Source organism: Nomascus leucogenys, chromosome 5 (assembly GCF_006542625.1).
Source record: "Nomascus leucogenys isolate Asia chromosome 5, Asia_NLE_v1, whole genome shotgun sequence".
Classification (NCBI taxonomy): Eukaryota; Metazoa; Chordata; class Mammalia; order Primates; family Hylobatidae; genus Nomascus; species Nomascus leucogenys.
In genome coordinates this window covers 128606833-128621671 of record NC_044385.1, presented here as the reverse complement: position 1 = coordinate 128621671, position 14839 = coordinate 128606833, and the positions used below count along the sequence as shown (strand labels likewise).

At 37.5% G+C, this 14839-nt stretch overlaps 1 protein-coding gene across 3 annotated transcripts in view; it reads left to right on the top strand.

Moving 5' to 3' along the window:
• FGF14 (fibroblast growth factor 14) overlaps window positions 1-14839 on the top strand; it is a 686118-nt gene that overhangs the window by 44784 nt on the left and 626495 nt on the right. The window lies entirely within an intron of this gene.

The following is a 14839-nucleotide window of genomic DNA, read 5'->3' as shown; positions in this document are numbered from 1 at the left end:
TGCTATGGGAAAAAGCCTTTTCTAACAGAATGCGGTGGCCGTTTACTGGGACACAAAGTGTTGTAATTGAGCATGTACCGCGCCTACATTTTTAGAGCACTTTACAGTTTACAAAGCTCTTTTAATACTTCTTATCTCATCCAAATAGGCTGGAGTCCTATTTCTGATTTCCCAGTTGACCATGTGAAATACAGAAACTTGCTCAACCTCTCCCAGAATCACTTTCTTTTCCTTGCAAAATGAGGAAATTAATGCCATCCCAAATGAATATTTTCTTTCTAAATCAGTGAATAAGAGTATGTTTTCTCTATAAATAAATTAGCAACTCTAATAACTGGAGGTCACAATTAACTGATCTAAATGTTAAGTCGATTAACCATTCAATTTGAATTTCAGAGTGTATTAATTTTAACTGTGATTGGTGCAAAATTACATTTTGATTTCTTTGTTACTTAAATATTTTTCTTTCAGATGTATATATCTCTTAAAACAATGAATTTTATTGTATTTCATGTTACCACAATGAAATATTATTAAATTCAAGTCAGTTTTTATGCCTTAATGGTTTAATATTCTTAACATGCTCACTATTTTTAATGAGTTTTTTTCCTATAGAAAGTAAATCATTCTCTTTTTCAACACTTCAATAAAGTAACCTTTTCCATGTGGATTTAATTAACATGTAAGTTTTTCCCTTCATGATATGCTTAGATAAAGATAGTTATTATTTTAATCTGATTTTGAAAATTTTACCCTGAAAAATTGTTAGTTAAAATTTGATTTTTTTCTATACTTGTATGGACTTTAGAAATGAATACCAAAATAAAATTATTTTCTTTCTTCTTTTGGCATTGGATAAAATAGTGGTGTGGGGACCGTGGGTTCTGTTCTCACTAAACTCATAATTTTATGAGAAAGAGAGACACAGATTTATTGAACATACAAGTGCTATGTCAACAAAGTGCTATTGTACATAGAGGTAAACAGCTGATTTTGCCTGCAGGCAAGATTAACTTCCCCCATATCATTCTGTTCATATTGCAGTTATCCTGTTGATAAGGTATTATAATGAGTAAAGTTTCCATCTCCTCTGCTAAATATTTAACCTCTTATAGCAGAAGCACTTTTATTTATCTCAATATCTCTATTCCTTACCTTGAATTATGCTCATTAAATATTTACTGAATTCAGTGGAGAGAAGTTAGAAGAGTCCATAGAGGAGATAACATGTAGCAAATTAGATAATACTTGACATAGGCTTGAATAATAATGAGCCAGAAAAAGGATAAAATAGGAGTGAGGAGGAAAGTACAGTCCCAGCAAAATCACGAGGGAATGAAAGCTTGTAAAGTATTTGGAAAAGGGTGACCTAGTGTTAGGGAGTGGCTAGAAATGGAGATGAAACTGTTGACCCAGGCCATAATTATAAGGGCCTGGACTATCATGGCAGCGAATTTAGAGCCTCCTGGAACAAACAGATCACATCAGTTTCTGGCAGTAGTGAGGACACTGCCAGCAGCAGTGGCCCCAGAAAGAAGGGCACGACAATACTTCAAATAAGAAGATGAAGTCCTGAACCAAGGCAGTGGCCATGGAAATTGAGAAGAGGACATGATACCAAGAGACAGTGAAGACTGAAGGAGACTGGGCTGCTGACACCACGAAACCACCATGTCAGCCCTGGACTGCTTTACACGTCCACACTGTTATTTGAGAGATTAAAAAAAAAATCCTATCTTTTTCAAGCAAATGCTGTTAGGTTCTCTGTTACATGAGTTAAAATCATAGCCTAATGAATACAAGGAAGACATCCAATGGGTTCAGTTTGGAAGATGTGAAATCTGAAGTTGTTTTAAGGGTCTAGAATTCAAAATAGTGTTCAAAGGTAAAGATACAAGTTTAGAAATGAATCCCACATGAATTCATAGCTGAAACCATGGAACTGAAGAGCAACAGCATTTACAGGGAAGGCAAATAAGGAGGGAGTGGCAAATGGTGCAGAAAACATTCAGGGAAAACAGAGCAGCATTTCTGGAAGTGGATTCTGTTACAAATTCCTGTAGTTCTGGCCTGTACATGTACTATGAAAGAAAATTCACAACCAACACACAGCTTGGCTGGAGTCTGAGGCCTAAAATCCCCATGGCCAGTCCACATCTTAGGCACCATTTCCTAAGACATTTTGGCACCTGAATGCTTTGAACATTTTGGGCATCAGGCTTTGAAGCCAGGTTAACTTCTGTTCTTCTCCATGCTGTCTTTTCCAATTTGATGTCCTTCAGGTGAATAATATTCTGCCTGTTCTTGGCTCACCTCCTCTCCTGGACCACAGACAAGTCCAGGTGAAGAGTGCTGAGCCTCTGACTTGCTGTTGATGGTGACGTTTGCTTTTCTTTGAAACCGCTCTGATTTGATGGTCTGTCTTGAAATGAGATGCTCAAAAAAGAGCATATCAATTAATATTGCTGTGTTATATAACTTTTTAATTTACGATCAAGACACTGAGATACCATTTGCTTAGTAATTTTTACTTGGAGATCTTAACATGCACTCTTTTTTTTAAAGTTCTCCAATTTAGACAAGGATATAATTTCACTGGGAGATATTTTAGAATTACCTTCAAATGATACAGCAGTCTAATCCCTTCTTTGCTTTGTAATTTATGGCCTTCTTTGCTTTGCAATTTGTGGCTCGTGTGTGTGTGTGTGTGTGCACGCACAAGTATGTGTACTGTCCAGCGTTTAGAATGGAGTATACAGTGGGAACTGGCTTGGTTAAGACATGAGGACATAAGAATTGTATTCTGACTGAGGGTAAAAGTCCATCTAAGAAGTGTTCTCAGACAGGTGTGAATGGTTGACTGGACAGTCTGATAATTTTCCTCCTTGAAATTGACTTGAAAAGGTGTTTGTATTCTTCTCGCTAATTTTTCTCAACTTACTGTGGAGCTATTACCTGTGATTTATGTAGACTCTAATTGAGAGTTTATATTTTCATCTTGTACTACCTCTTAAGGGTAATCATTTTACCAAGTAGCTAGTACTGCATGGGATACTATTTTATTTGTCTCATAATTATTTCCTTAATTTTTAATGGACAAAGCCAAGCTCTGTTATTTCTTTTTAACCTGCTCTACCTCATCCATGACAGGGAAAATTTTCAGTCATGATGCTGCCATCTAGATCAACACGCTTGGGTTTATTTACCTTTGAGCAGATGTAAGTAGCACACATTTTGGGGCAAGTAATTTAATTATTTTGTAGGCTAATTTTCAAATATGTAGACTGTTCCCAACAAGATCATCTGGAAATTGTATGCTATGCCATAGTTTTAAAATCACCACAAGCTGACGAAAGGCATGATCTTGATCCTTCTTCAAATGAGGATTTTGCACATAGCATATCCTTTTTGCGTATATGCCAAGATAGTGGCTTTAAGTAGTATTAATTATTGCTTAATAAAAGTGAAGTTAGAATGGCTGAAGGGGCAAATGAGTAATGAATCCATATTTTTATGTGTCATAGCTACTTCTGATATTTATAGCTCTTTAGCTTTGTTTTAAAGACATCATCATATTTTTTGGTTGAAATTACATTTTTATTCAAAATCCAGTCTACTCATTCTATGTTATTCTATATACTATAACATTTCCTTCTGTTATTTTTAGGGCTTAGAAAAAAATTGTAAACACAGCAAATTATTTTCCCCTTGGACTGTTTTTTTTTTTTTAACATAAAGTTGATTTTGGTTTATTTCTCTTCTTAACCACTATAGTAGTTTCCCAATGGAATTATGTTGAGATTTTCAGAAAGTTAACATATAAAGGAAGTGAATTCTCTTTTTCCTCCTCTACTTAATGCAAAATTTCACTTAATAAGAGAATTTCACTGAGATATAAAGAGCTAAAAATGAAGTTTTAATTTGGAACAGCAGCTTGTAACTTTAACTAAACCACTGTACATTTTCAGATGTACTGTTACCAATTTTCAAATTGATCATATTATTTTTCCTTAGGGAAACCGAATAGTGGAAGAGCTGCCTTTTAGCTGGTGTTACGCAGAAAGAAATGCAAATGTGAAAACTAGCAAGATGTATGGGAATTCAGATTTCCATAGTATTTTGATTAAATCATCAAAATATACTGGCCAGAAATTTATATACTAAAAATTATGATAATATGGAAAGAAATATTAAGGTGCAACAATAGTTTATATGCTTGTCTGTTGTATGTGAAGCACATATTCTTTTTAATTTAATGTAATTTTAAGTTCTTGGATACATGTGCAGGATGTGCAGCTTTATTACATAGGTAAACGTGTGCCATGGTGGTTTGCTGCATCTATCAACCCATCACCTAAGTATTAAGCCCATGATGCATTAGCTATTTATCTCGATGATGTCCTTTCCTCCACCCCCACTGACAGGTCCCAATGTGTGTTGTTCCCTTCCCTGTGCCAATGTGTTCTCATTGTTCAGTTCCCACTTACAAGTGAGAACATGCTGTGTTTGGTTTTCTGTTTCTGCGTTAGTTTGCTGAGGATAATGGCTTCCAGCTCCATCCATGTTCCTGCAAAGGACATGATCTGATTCCTTTTATGGCTGCATAGTATTCCATGGTATATATGTACCACATTTTCTTTATCCAGTTTATCACTGATGGACATTTGGGTAGATTCCATGTCTTTGCTATTATGAATAGTGGTGATGCACATTTTCCTTGTGGCTGGCATGTATCAGATTATAAATCTTATCTGAATCTGACTAATGAAGATTTTTCTAGGGTTTAACTCCATTCATTATAGAGTTAATCTCAGATGAGCATTTAAAACCTTCGAAAAAGAAAATTTTATCATCTGCAACCTTTTCAATATCTTCATTATCTTTAATTTTTGTTAAGAAATGTATTTTGTGGTCCATGCAGAGAATGGTTTTGTGTTAGGGAAGTAAAAACAAACACACACTATATTGTGTTTTCAGGTGGAGGACAGGTCAGAACACACACGCATACACACACACACGCACACGTACACGATACTACTTGTGGATTAACTGATGACCTCAAATCGTAAAGTGAACTGGGCCTTAACAGCTTGCGCAGTCTTCACTGCACTCTTGACCTTTGCTAGTTTATTGGCACCAAACTGTTTTCAATCCTCCTAGCAAAATAGTATATAGTTACAAGCCTGTAAGTTAGGAAACCTCATAAGTTCACTAGGATGTATTGGAATATAAAATCTTTATAACTGTTATGGTGTCAATGTCTACTAAGTACGAACACTAATTAAAAATGGCCCTCAGTGAAGGTCATAGACAGTGATGATAAATTACTTGTTTCATATAATTAATGTATTCCTGAAAATATATACACGAAACACATTTTTGTTAATGATTCATATTTTAACTGTTTATATGCAATCATTAGAGGACACCAAAGGTTTAAAAAATTATGTTCTATGATAATTTTTAAAGGTAAATAATTTTAATATAAAGTTCAAGATTTTTAAATGTAAAGTTCAAAATTTTGCCCATTAAAAATAAGATTTTCCTGACGTGAGGTCAAATTGGAAATAACTCTGGTCAAAATAGAAATAATCTTTGCTGTTGGTGAAAAATCTTTCCCTTCTGATATCTCTGCCCATACAATTGTTTGGTGTGTAACTGCTGGTATAATTCCTGTATATCTACAGGTACGTACATTTTGCTCTAGAGGACGGTAAGCTAGACCTTGAGGGCTAGTCTGTGTGTTTCTCTGTGAATGTGGCTATTCTTGAGACATTTATAAAGTGAGTATAATCAGTGAACCCATTTTCAATAATAACACCTTGCCCACCAGACAAGAACACTAGCAAAAAGTGACATTTATTGAACACATGATTGTCCAGGCACTGTTCTAAACACTTCATCTATACTAACTCATTGAAACTCCACAATGTCCCTATTATTTCTGTCCACATTTTATAGGCTATGGAATTGAAACATAGAGAAATTATTTAATTTGCTCAAAGTCCCCTAGCTAATAGCTGATGGATTCAGGATTCAAATTTAGACAGTCTGACTGCAGAACATACTGTTTTAACAGCTACATTGAGTTGCATTTTAACAGGGAGAATAAGAACTCCAGAATTAAATATTTTAATTAATTAAATATTTTAATTTAATTCTGGAGTTCTTATTCTGTTATTTCTGGACCTTGGCTACTGCTACTGGTAGAACTTCCGTGTATCCTGACAGACATATTGTCAGTGCCCTCACACACTCTCCCAGAGGAGACCTCTGGGCCCCCACTTCAGAAAGCTCTAGAGTGTGCATGCAGGTGTGGCTCCTTCTGGAGGAGATCTTACATGGCACACTGTGAAGGACCATGAGGGACGTAAGATATATAATGTATATCCTACACCCTCGAGGTGTGCAACCTGGTGTCCTTGGTGGAATGTGAGGAGTTTACCATGATTAAGAGCTCAGATGCTTTCATTAAAAAAAAAAATTATAATGGAGGTAGCCTGTGTTAGAATTAAACAGCTCAGATTTTATGATTTAGAATGTACACTAGTCTCTGCTCCTCCACCACTTCCTGGCGATAGTCTCTTTTAACAGTATGAAATGGAACTTTCTAGATATTTAAGAAGTATCTACAGATATGAATATCTCTCTGTGTATATATATATATATATATATGCGTTTTATAGATTAAAATCATACTTTACATGTTGTTACGGCATTTTTTTTTACTTAATAAGTTATAATTATCTTCCAGTCTCAGAAGTCCATGTCAGTATATTGGGAATTAGCTCATTTTAAAAACAGCTGCTGGGTATTCCAGAATATAAATCTATTTAATATAAATAATGCTATTAAAAGTAATCAAATAATTTATGTAACCAATGCCCTGCTATTGGAAATTGGGTTGTGTCCCAGTTGTGTGATTCAATGGGGCAGTAAACAGTGGGACTTGGACATTGAGGATAGAGAGGCACAATCTTGCCCTCAGGCATTGGTGCATTCCTGCCTCTTAGGCCATCAGATCTTTAGCAAATTTTCAAGGTTTTTCATTAATAATAATGACAGATTTTAGGTAACATATAACTTTTTGGTGGGGAAGCTTAATGTACTGTATGTGGTTGATTGACATATGAACCTTCACTATATTTTGTCAGGCGAGAGGTAGGCATTAACTTTCTGAATCCTATATTTTTAAAGCAGTTGCAACTCTTTCACACCTGAAGTTCTAGATTTATGTCTAATTGCTTCAGAGTTATCCTTATCTTGCAAAGAACTCTTCAGTGTTGTTTAAAGTTGCATGGTTGCATTTTAAAAAGTTTTGCTGTTAGTAAGGAGCAAAGAATTGTATTAAGGAAGAAGTGATATTTTCTGGGTCTGGCTTTACATTCAGCTGAGATGTTTTAAGTGCTTATCAGCAAGTAATCATTTAAGTCTCCTTTATTTGACCTTTGTTAAAATGTTTATCTCTTTCTTTTTCTCCAATTCTCCACTTAAAAATCTGTTACGACCTAATGTTAGGTAGTGAAACTATTTTGTGAGAAGTTCTAAAAATAATAATCCTGAGCAAGTGACTTCTAAATGGCAACTAAATTGATGCCTGGGAGAGACGGGGACATTGTGCTAACTCAACTGCTACTCTCTCTGTGCAAAGTCACATGAGGTTTTAATAGCATAGGTTGTTATCTGAGATGGAAAAAAATCTTAGACTTGAATTAGTCCTAAGATAATCTATAATTGCATAATTTTGTTGAATTGATCTGAGTACTTTCTGTAATTTTTAGAAAAATTAATCGAAGGAAGAATTATTTTAAATATATTCACATACATTATGTTCAAAATATTCTGCACAAGGTTTTCAGAGTATGAAGACACAAACTACGGTGGAGACTATACTGTTATTAATAAATTGTAATTTTTTAACAATTTGAGTAGAGTTACTCAAAATTCTGTTTCTTCTACAGAATACCTCATGCTTGTATGAATTCATGGGAAGGGCAGATTATGTTATTTGCAGTAACAATTTCACACACCTTGTGTCATACAAGATGGGGAGTTTCCACTGTCCTAAGGCAAACATTTCCACTGTGTCAAAGCTGCAAACTTCCAGCCAGCAGCACATACTTAACTTTCCAGGAATCACCATCTGGAGGAGGCCTCAGTAATACAGCAACACCTTGTTAGTCTGGACATATCTCACTGACTCATTCTTTGGAATGTGTCACCAGCTTCCAAGCAACTATAGATGGAGGCCTTCAGTATTGTGAGTGCAGGGATACCTGTGAAATATAATGGTTGTGCAAATTTCGTTGAGCAGTAGTTAATGTGACCTACAAAGCCTAATGCATTTTTTTGTCAGGATCTACGTAAGTACATGCTTTGTTGGAATCTGTGTTAGAAAACACATCAGTCTATTATTCCATTATTGTTACTGCATTTTGCTACTTCCATCATTCATCCCTCACTCAACAAACGTTCACTGGGGACCTTTTAAGTAATAGGTATTAGATACAGAAAATACAGAGGTGAAAAAGACATACCTTTTTCCCTCAAGACTGTCACGAAGGCAAATAGTTCCATGACAGTGTGAAACGGGCTACAAAATATGTAAGAATATGGGTCTTGATTGCACAAAGAAGGATATGACCAGCTGCAGCTAAGATGTGAGGGGAGGTCAAGGAAGTTTTTACAAATAAGGTAACTCAAACTAGGTCTTGAGGGATGAACAGATTTTACCAAATAAATAGGAAGGAAAATACTTTCTCTCCAAAGAGAGAATAAGCACAGAGGTATGTATTTAACACATTATATAAAGGGAAGTGCAAATGATTCTTTCAACAATATGGATGAAGTTGTGAACCAAAAGTATCTGAGATAGGACTCAATCAATTTAGAAGTTTATTTTGCCAAGGTTAAGGACACACCCATGACACAGCCTCAGGAGATAAAAAAGCTACATACCTCCCTCACAATTTGCCTACAAGGAAATTCTTTGTGGGCCTCAAGATGATGACATATGCCCAATGTGGCTGGGGTACAGCTTGGTTTTTTATATTTTAGGGAGACATGAGACATCAATCAATATATGTAAGATGTAGATTGGTTTGGTCTGGAAAGGCGAGACAACTTGCAGTGGGTAGGAGGCTTTCAGGTCATAGATTGCTAAGAGACAAACAGTGGCATTCTTTTGAGTCTTTGATCAGCCTTTCACTGAATACAGAATTTACATGTGAGAGAGGGGGTAGAGGAAGAGTCACTTTTGTCTTAGTCTGGCTCAGTGAATCTACATTTTTATATAAACAATAGGTGAGAAGAAGCAATCAGATATCCATTTGCTTCAGATGAGCAGAGGGATGACTTTGAGTTCTGTCCTTTGTCCCGCACCTGTAAAGATAAGCTATCAATTTACATTGCCAAGGTGAAATCCAGCAGAACTCTTTTAAGGTAAAGATCTTGAGTCCCAGAAGGAATTTCCTAGTGGGCAAATTGTGAGGGAGGTATGTAGCTTTTTTAATCTTTGTAGTTATCTTATTTAGGAATAAAATGGGAGGCAGCTTTGCCTGAGCAAGTTCCCAGCTTGACATTTCCCTTTGGCTTAGTGATTTTGGGGTCCTGAGATTCATTTGCCTTTCAAAAAGTGTATACACCAGACATGGTGAATGTAGCCTTAGGGTGGGAAGCCACCAGAAGGGAACCTAGAGAAGAAATGAGAATGAAGTCAAAGTAGGCTTCCCATAACTATCAAAATGAACTTAGAAGAGCCTGATGGTTGAAGTGGAAGCCACAGAAGGATTTTAAACAGGAGTCTAATACAGTTAGGAAAAACACTCTGCAGGGTGGAGAATAGATTTGAGGGGTCGAGAGTGTAGGATGGGAAGAGTGAATGAAGAGACTGTTGCAATCAGTAGTCTAAGTGGGAGGTAGCGAGGTCCAGGAAGTGAGGTTGGATTGAAGCGATCCATCTACTTTGCAAGAAGGCAGAGTGTGGGAGTACTGGGGACTGATTCAATTTGAGAGGACTGGAGGTGTGAAAAGGAAGCTTGAATTACAGCGTGATTGTACCAGGAGGCACCTGAGGAGGAACTTCCGTGGAGAAGATAATGCTTTCAGCTTAGGACATTGTGGTAAAGCTTTTTAGAAGGCAGTTGGGTATCTATGTCAGTAGCTTAGAAGAGGGGCCTAGGTTGGAGGCACAGCTTTGGGGTGATCACATTGAACTGGTATTGAAACTACAGGGGTTGATGAGATCACCAAGTATTTTAGATGAGAAGACAAGAAACGATACACAGAACTTTGAATGACACCAATAGTGAAGACTTGCATCGTGAAGGGGAAATGGCAAAGAGATTGAGAGAGAATGCACAGCAAGACAGAAAAACAAGAAATTTATTAGCAAACTGAATGTATTTTCTTTATGCCTCACTGCTTTCATGACTATGTCTAATATTTTTCTATGAGTCCAATATACATTTTTACTGGGTATATTGATTTTATTTTTAGATATAATGGTTTTCAATTCCTTGTGACTTGACACTGGACTCCAATTATTATAGACAAGACACTTTGGAATTTAAACTATATCCATTCACATAGTGTTTATAGAGGATGAAAGTAAATCTAAACTCTTGATTCAAGACTCTTTCAGGATGGCAGAGGTGCGCAATGGGAAGGGGAAGAGGAGTGAGAATTAGAGCAGTCTATTAAAAGAGAGGATATTTTGAGAGGAAAACTTTTCTCTCCTAAAGACAAATTGTTTTCTTGGTAACTGTGTCTTAACATCTTAAAAGAATCCCTAGTTTATGTAATGCTGATGGCTAATGATGGATTTGTCCTGGTGTATGAGTAAATGTAGATAAGGTTTATGAGCCATTTATTAAAACAACTTGTCTCCTTAAATTCCCCCCATGTTTTCCTCAAGGAGTCATCCAATCCAGTTGTTCTCTATGGAACCTATAGCCTTCCCGCATCTCTATGGAACCCTATAGCCTTCCCACACTTCAGTAGGTATTTCAATTTTCAAATGAATGTTGCAGGTGTGTGTGTGTGTGTGTGTGTGTGTGTGTATAAATATACAGATATTGTGGTTGTTTGGGTATTTTATAATGGTGAAATCTATAAACTTGCAGCTTTCAGTACATTTCAAAGGCTCAGTAATACACCATAATGTTTGACAACATCCCAGCCATATTCATATAATATGAGGTGTATCTCCTTTACCAAAAAAGCTGCGTTTTAAACATTTGCTTGTAGTTAGGTTGCAGAACACTTTTTCCCCAATGGAAATAATGTGGTAAGTGGGACTTGCATTCAAGCCCTGCTTACTTTGGTTATTTGAAATATGTTCAGAAATTCTTTGACAAAACCTTCAAATGGTAGAGCTAATTCCTCTCCCTTCAGCATGGGCTGGATTTAGTGACTTACTTCTAATGAATAGAAAAAAAAAAAAAAAGCAGAGGCAACTGAATGTGGCTTCAGAGACTAGATGACAAAAGCCACCTTGGCTCTCTTTTCTCCCTTTCTCCTGGATCCCTCGCCCTGGGGCCAGCCAGCTGTCACATCCTGAGGATGCTCAGGCAGCCTGTGGAAAGGCCCCCATGGTGAGGAACGGAGGTCTCTGACCAAATGCCATGTGAAGACGCCAGCTTGGAAGTGGACCCGCCAGTCCCTGTCAAGCCTTTAGAAGACTGCCGGCCTGCCGATAGCCTCACTGCCTAGAACCACCCAGCTAAGACGCTCTGCATTTCTGACCCACAGCAACTGTCAGATAATACATCTTTGTTGTCTTAAGCCACTGAATTTTGCAGTAACTAGTTACCCATAACTAATACACCCACAAAACCCTGTTTAATTCGATTTAAATACTCTCTGAAGATTTCCAATGAAAAACTATTAAAATATAATTTCAGACAAAGAAGACACTGTAAACCTGAATAAAGAATGTAATTGAAGACATGTTCGAGGGGAAAGAAAGCACATTTAATTAGAGAAAGATAAGGAAGAAGATTGTTTTTTTTTTTCTGTTATGATTTAGGTTCCAAAGGGAAATCCGGTTTTTAACTTGGTATAATTTTATTATACTTGTAACTGTACTTTTTACAAAATTTTAGTCTTTTTGATTCACATAGGAAAGAAATATAATGAGAGATTCAGAAGGGGGGAAGAATAATTTTCCTGAGGCAAGAGTTAAAAGAGAGGTAGAGAGGGAGATGGGGAGAGAGTTCCACGAGGCCTGAGAAAGGAGAGGAAGCCCTTAGCAGTTAGTGGTGAGAAGCAGAAGAGAGTACCCAGTGCTGGCCTGCGGTCTGAGGAGGAGCAACGTGGGTGTTGTGGTGGATACCTCCACCCCCATAAGAGAAGAATCTGTTGCTCCCTGAAGCAAGTTAGGTTGGAATGACCTGGAGTTTATAGTGGTGACAGGGAGGCCATGTCCAGTGACCACGCTTACGTAGAAAGCTTGCAGGAGTTGAACAGACATTCGAGAGAAACTTGTATGAATATGGCTGCATCTTATGCCACTTCTTACTTCAGTGGAAGCTCTGTTATTCCCACATAGCTTCCTTTGAATTTCCGTATCATCATTTTACACCTGAATACCTGGACAGTTGTCCAGAAGTACAGTGCTTGTCGGCTGACTGGTCAGCCCCTTCCTGGGTTCTATACAAAGGCCATGGCAGGCAGCTTGACTTTTGCCAAGTACGAAGAGGACTTTTATTTGTCCTAAAAAGTTCTGCAATTTGCTAAGGAGGGTGTGCAAGTTAACCACACAAGATAGGAAGACAGTTGGGAAAACAAGACCCATCAGAGTTTCCACATGGGCAGGAAGTGTAACGAGGCGTCTGCCTTTGCTCCACATGAGCTCAAAGGACATTTCTGTGAAGCCGATGGATTTTTTCTTTAAGCCTGTTGGGGAGGTGATTTTTTTTTTTTTTTTTTTTTTAAAGAGGGTTTCACTCTGTCGCCTAGGCTGGAGTGCAGTGCGATGGCACAATTATAGCTCAGAACAACCTCAAACTCTTGGGCTCAAGGGATCCTCCTGCCTCAGCATCCTGAGTAGCTGGGACTACAGGCACGTGCCACCACACTGGCTAATTTTTTAACTTTTTTGTAGAGACAGGGGTCTTACTATGTTGCCCAGATTGATGTCAAACTCCTGGCTGAATTTTTGAGGTTAAATTACCTGCTGTATGCTGTCACATAAGGATCTGGTAAATATGTGTTAATTTATTATTAATGAATGTTTTCACAAGTGTGTGTTTTTAACAGGTTACCATAGTCCATATTCACTCTTGTCTCTTCATTTTCTTCTCAGGTTTGTATTTGAAAACAGTGTGGCATAATTCAGTGTGCATGCACATGTGTAATTATAATTTTCCCTCCTTAGTATCAGCTTTATTCTGAGGAGAAAAATGAGGTTCATCATTTCCATGGGACTACTGATTAGTGAAAGTAATATTTGAAAAATATTTATAGATTTGTTGCACCACAATTTCCCATATAGTGAAAGTACATATTCCCAGAATTTGTCCTACTTTAACCTAAACCCATGGGTTCATAATATGTTATATTTAGGTAAAACCAAGGAATCAAACATGCTCAGGGTTTTTAACTTTCTAGAAAAATTCACTTCTCAGCCTTCTGGCTTTGAAGTTTCTATTGATAAAAAGAAAGTCAAAACTGTTCCTGGAGAGATGCATTTTTATTACCTTTCTGGAGCTAAAGTTTGCAGATTTTTATGACTCCCGATCAAGTGGCATTATTATGGAAACCCTCTTAATATGCTTGTTCAACATGTTCAAATCAGAAAACATGACAGCAATTCTCTTTTGGGGTTTGTAAGCAATAGAATGAATATTATATTCATCATTGACATGGAGAATGCAGCTGAGAGGGTTGTGTCGCCTGAGAAAAGCCACATGTGATTAAATTGAGTGTATGGAGAGCAGACACAGAGAAGTTTGGGTATAAAGGGAAATTGACTGTGTCAGCACAACCAGGATTTCACAGTGCTAGTGGAATCAGTTTGAGCTGGAGGAGTGGAGGAGCAAAGAGATGATGCTTGGTGTGAATTTAGTTTCCGGGGCAACTGATCTGGATCATGGTTTCTGAACAGCAGCACTAGTGACATTTTGGGCTGGAGAATTCTTTGTTGTGGGGAGCTTTCCTGTGAATTGCCAAATGTTTAGCAGCATCTCTGCCCTCTACCCAGTAGGTGCCAGTATCATTACCCCACTCTCACAGTTTTGACAACCAAAAAGGTCTCCCACTTTGTGATATGTTCCCGAGGGGCAAAATGGCCAGAGTGGAGAACCAGTGGTCTAGATAAAACCAGAGGGCAGCACTGGGATAGAAACCTGGGCATCGGTTTCCAGGAAGAGAAGATTGCTGAGTAAGAAGTACCTTTTTGCTAAAGGAATGCAAACGAGGTTAGAGAGAAAAAGGATTGGTAAAGAAAAGTGGCCCCGTGTCTGATGTGTGGCCTCCTACAAACCCAACACCCGCCTAAATTGCTCAGCCTGGGCTGGGGGAGGATTCTTCTTCAGTTTCTTGGTTTCTTGATCTCCCTGATTCATTTGATCCCAGGTGGGGCTGAGAGGGATTTTATATTTCAAACTGTGGTTTCTAGGTGATGCTGATGCATTGCAAAAATGTCACATTTTGAAAACCACTGCTCTGGAATAACCACCTTTGGTGCTATCTGGTGTTAGACTCTTCTCGATTATCTTTGTGATTTTCTCTATGCCCAGGCTTGCTACCCTTAGTTTTTCTTATGTTGGCTGCTTCTGTTTCATCTTGGCATTGCTTACTTCCTGTAGTCCTTAATTGTCTTCCTTAATTCACATCC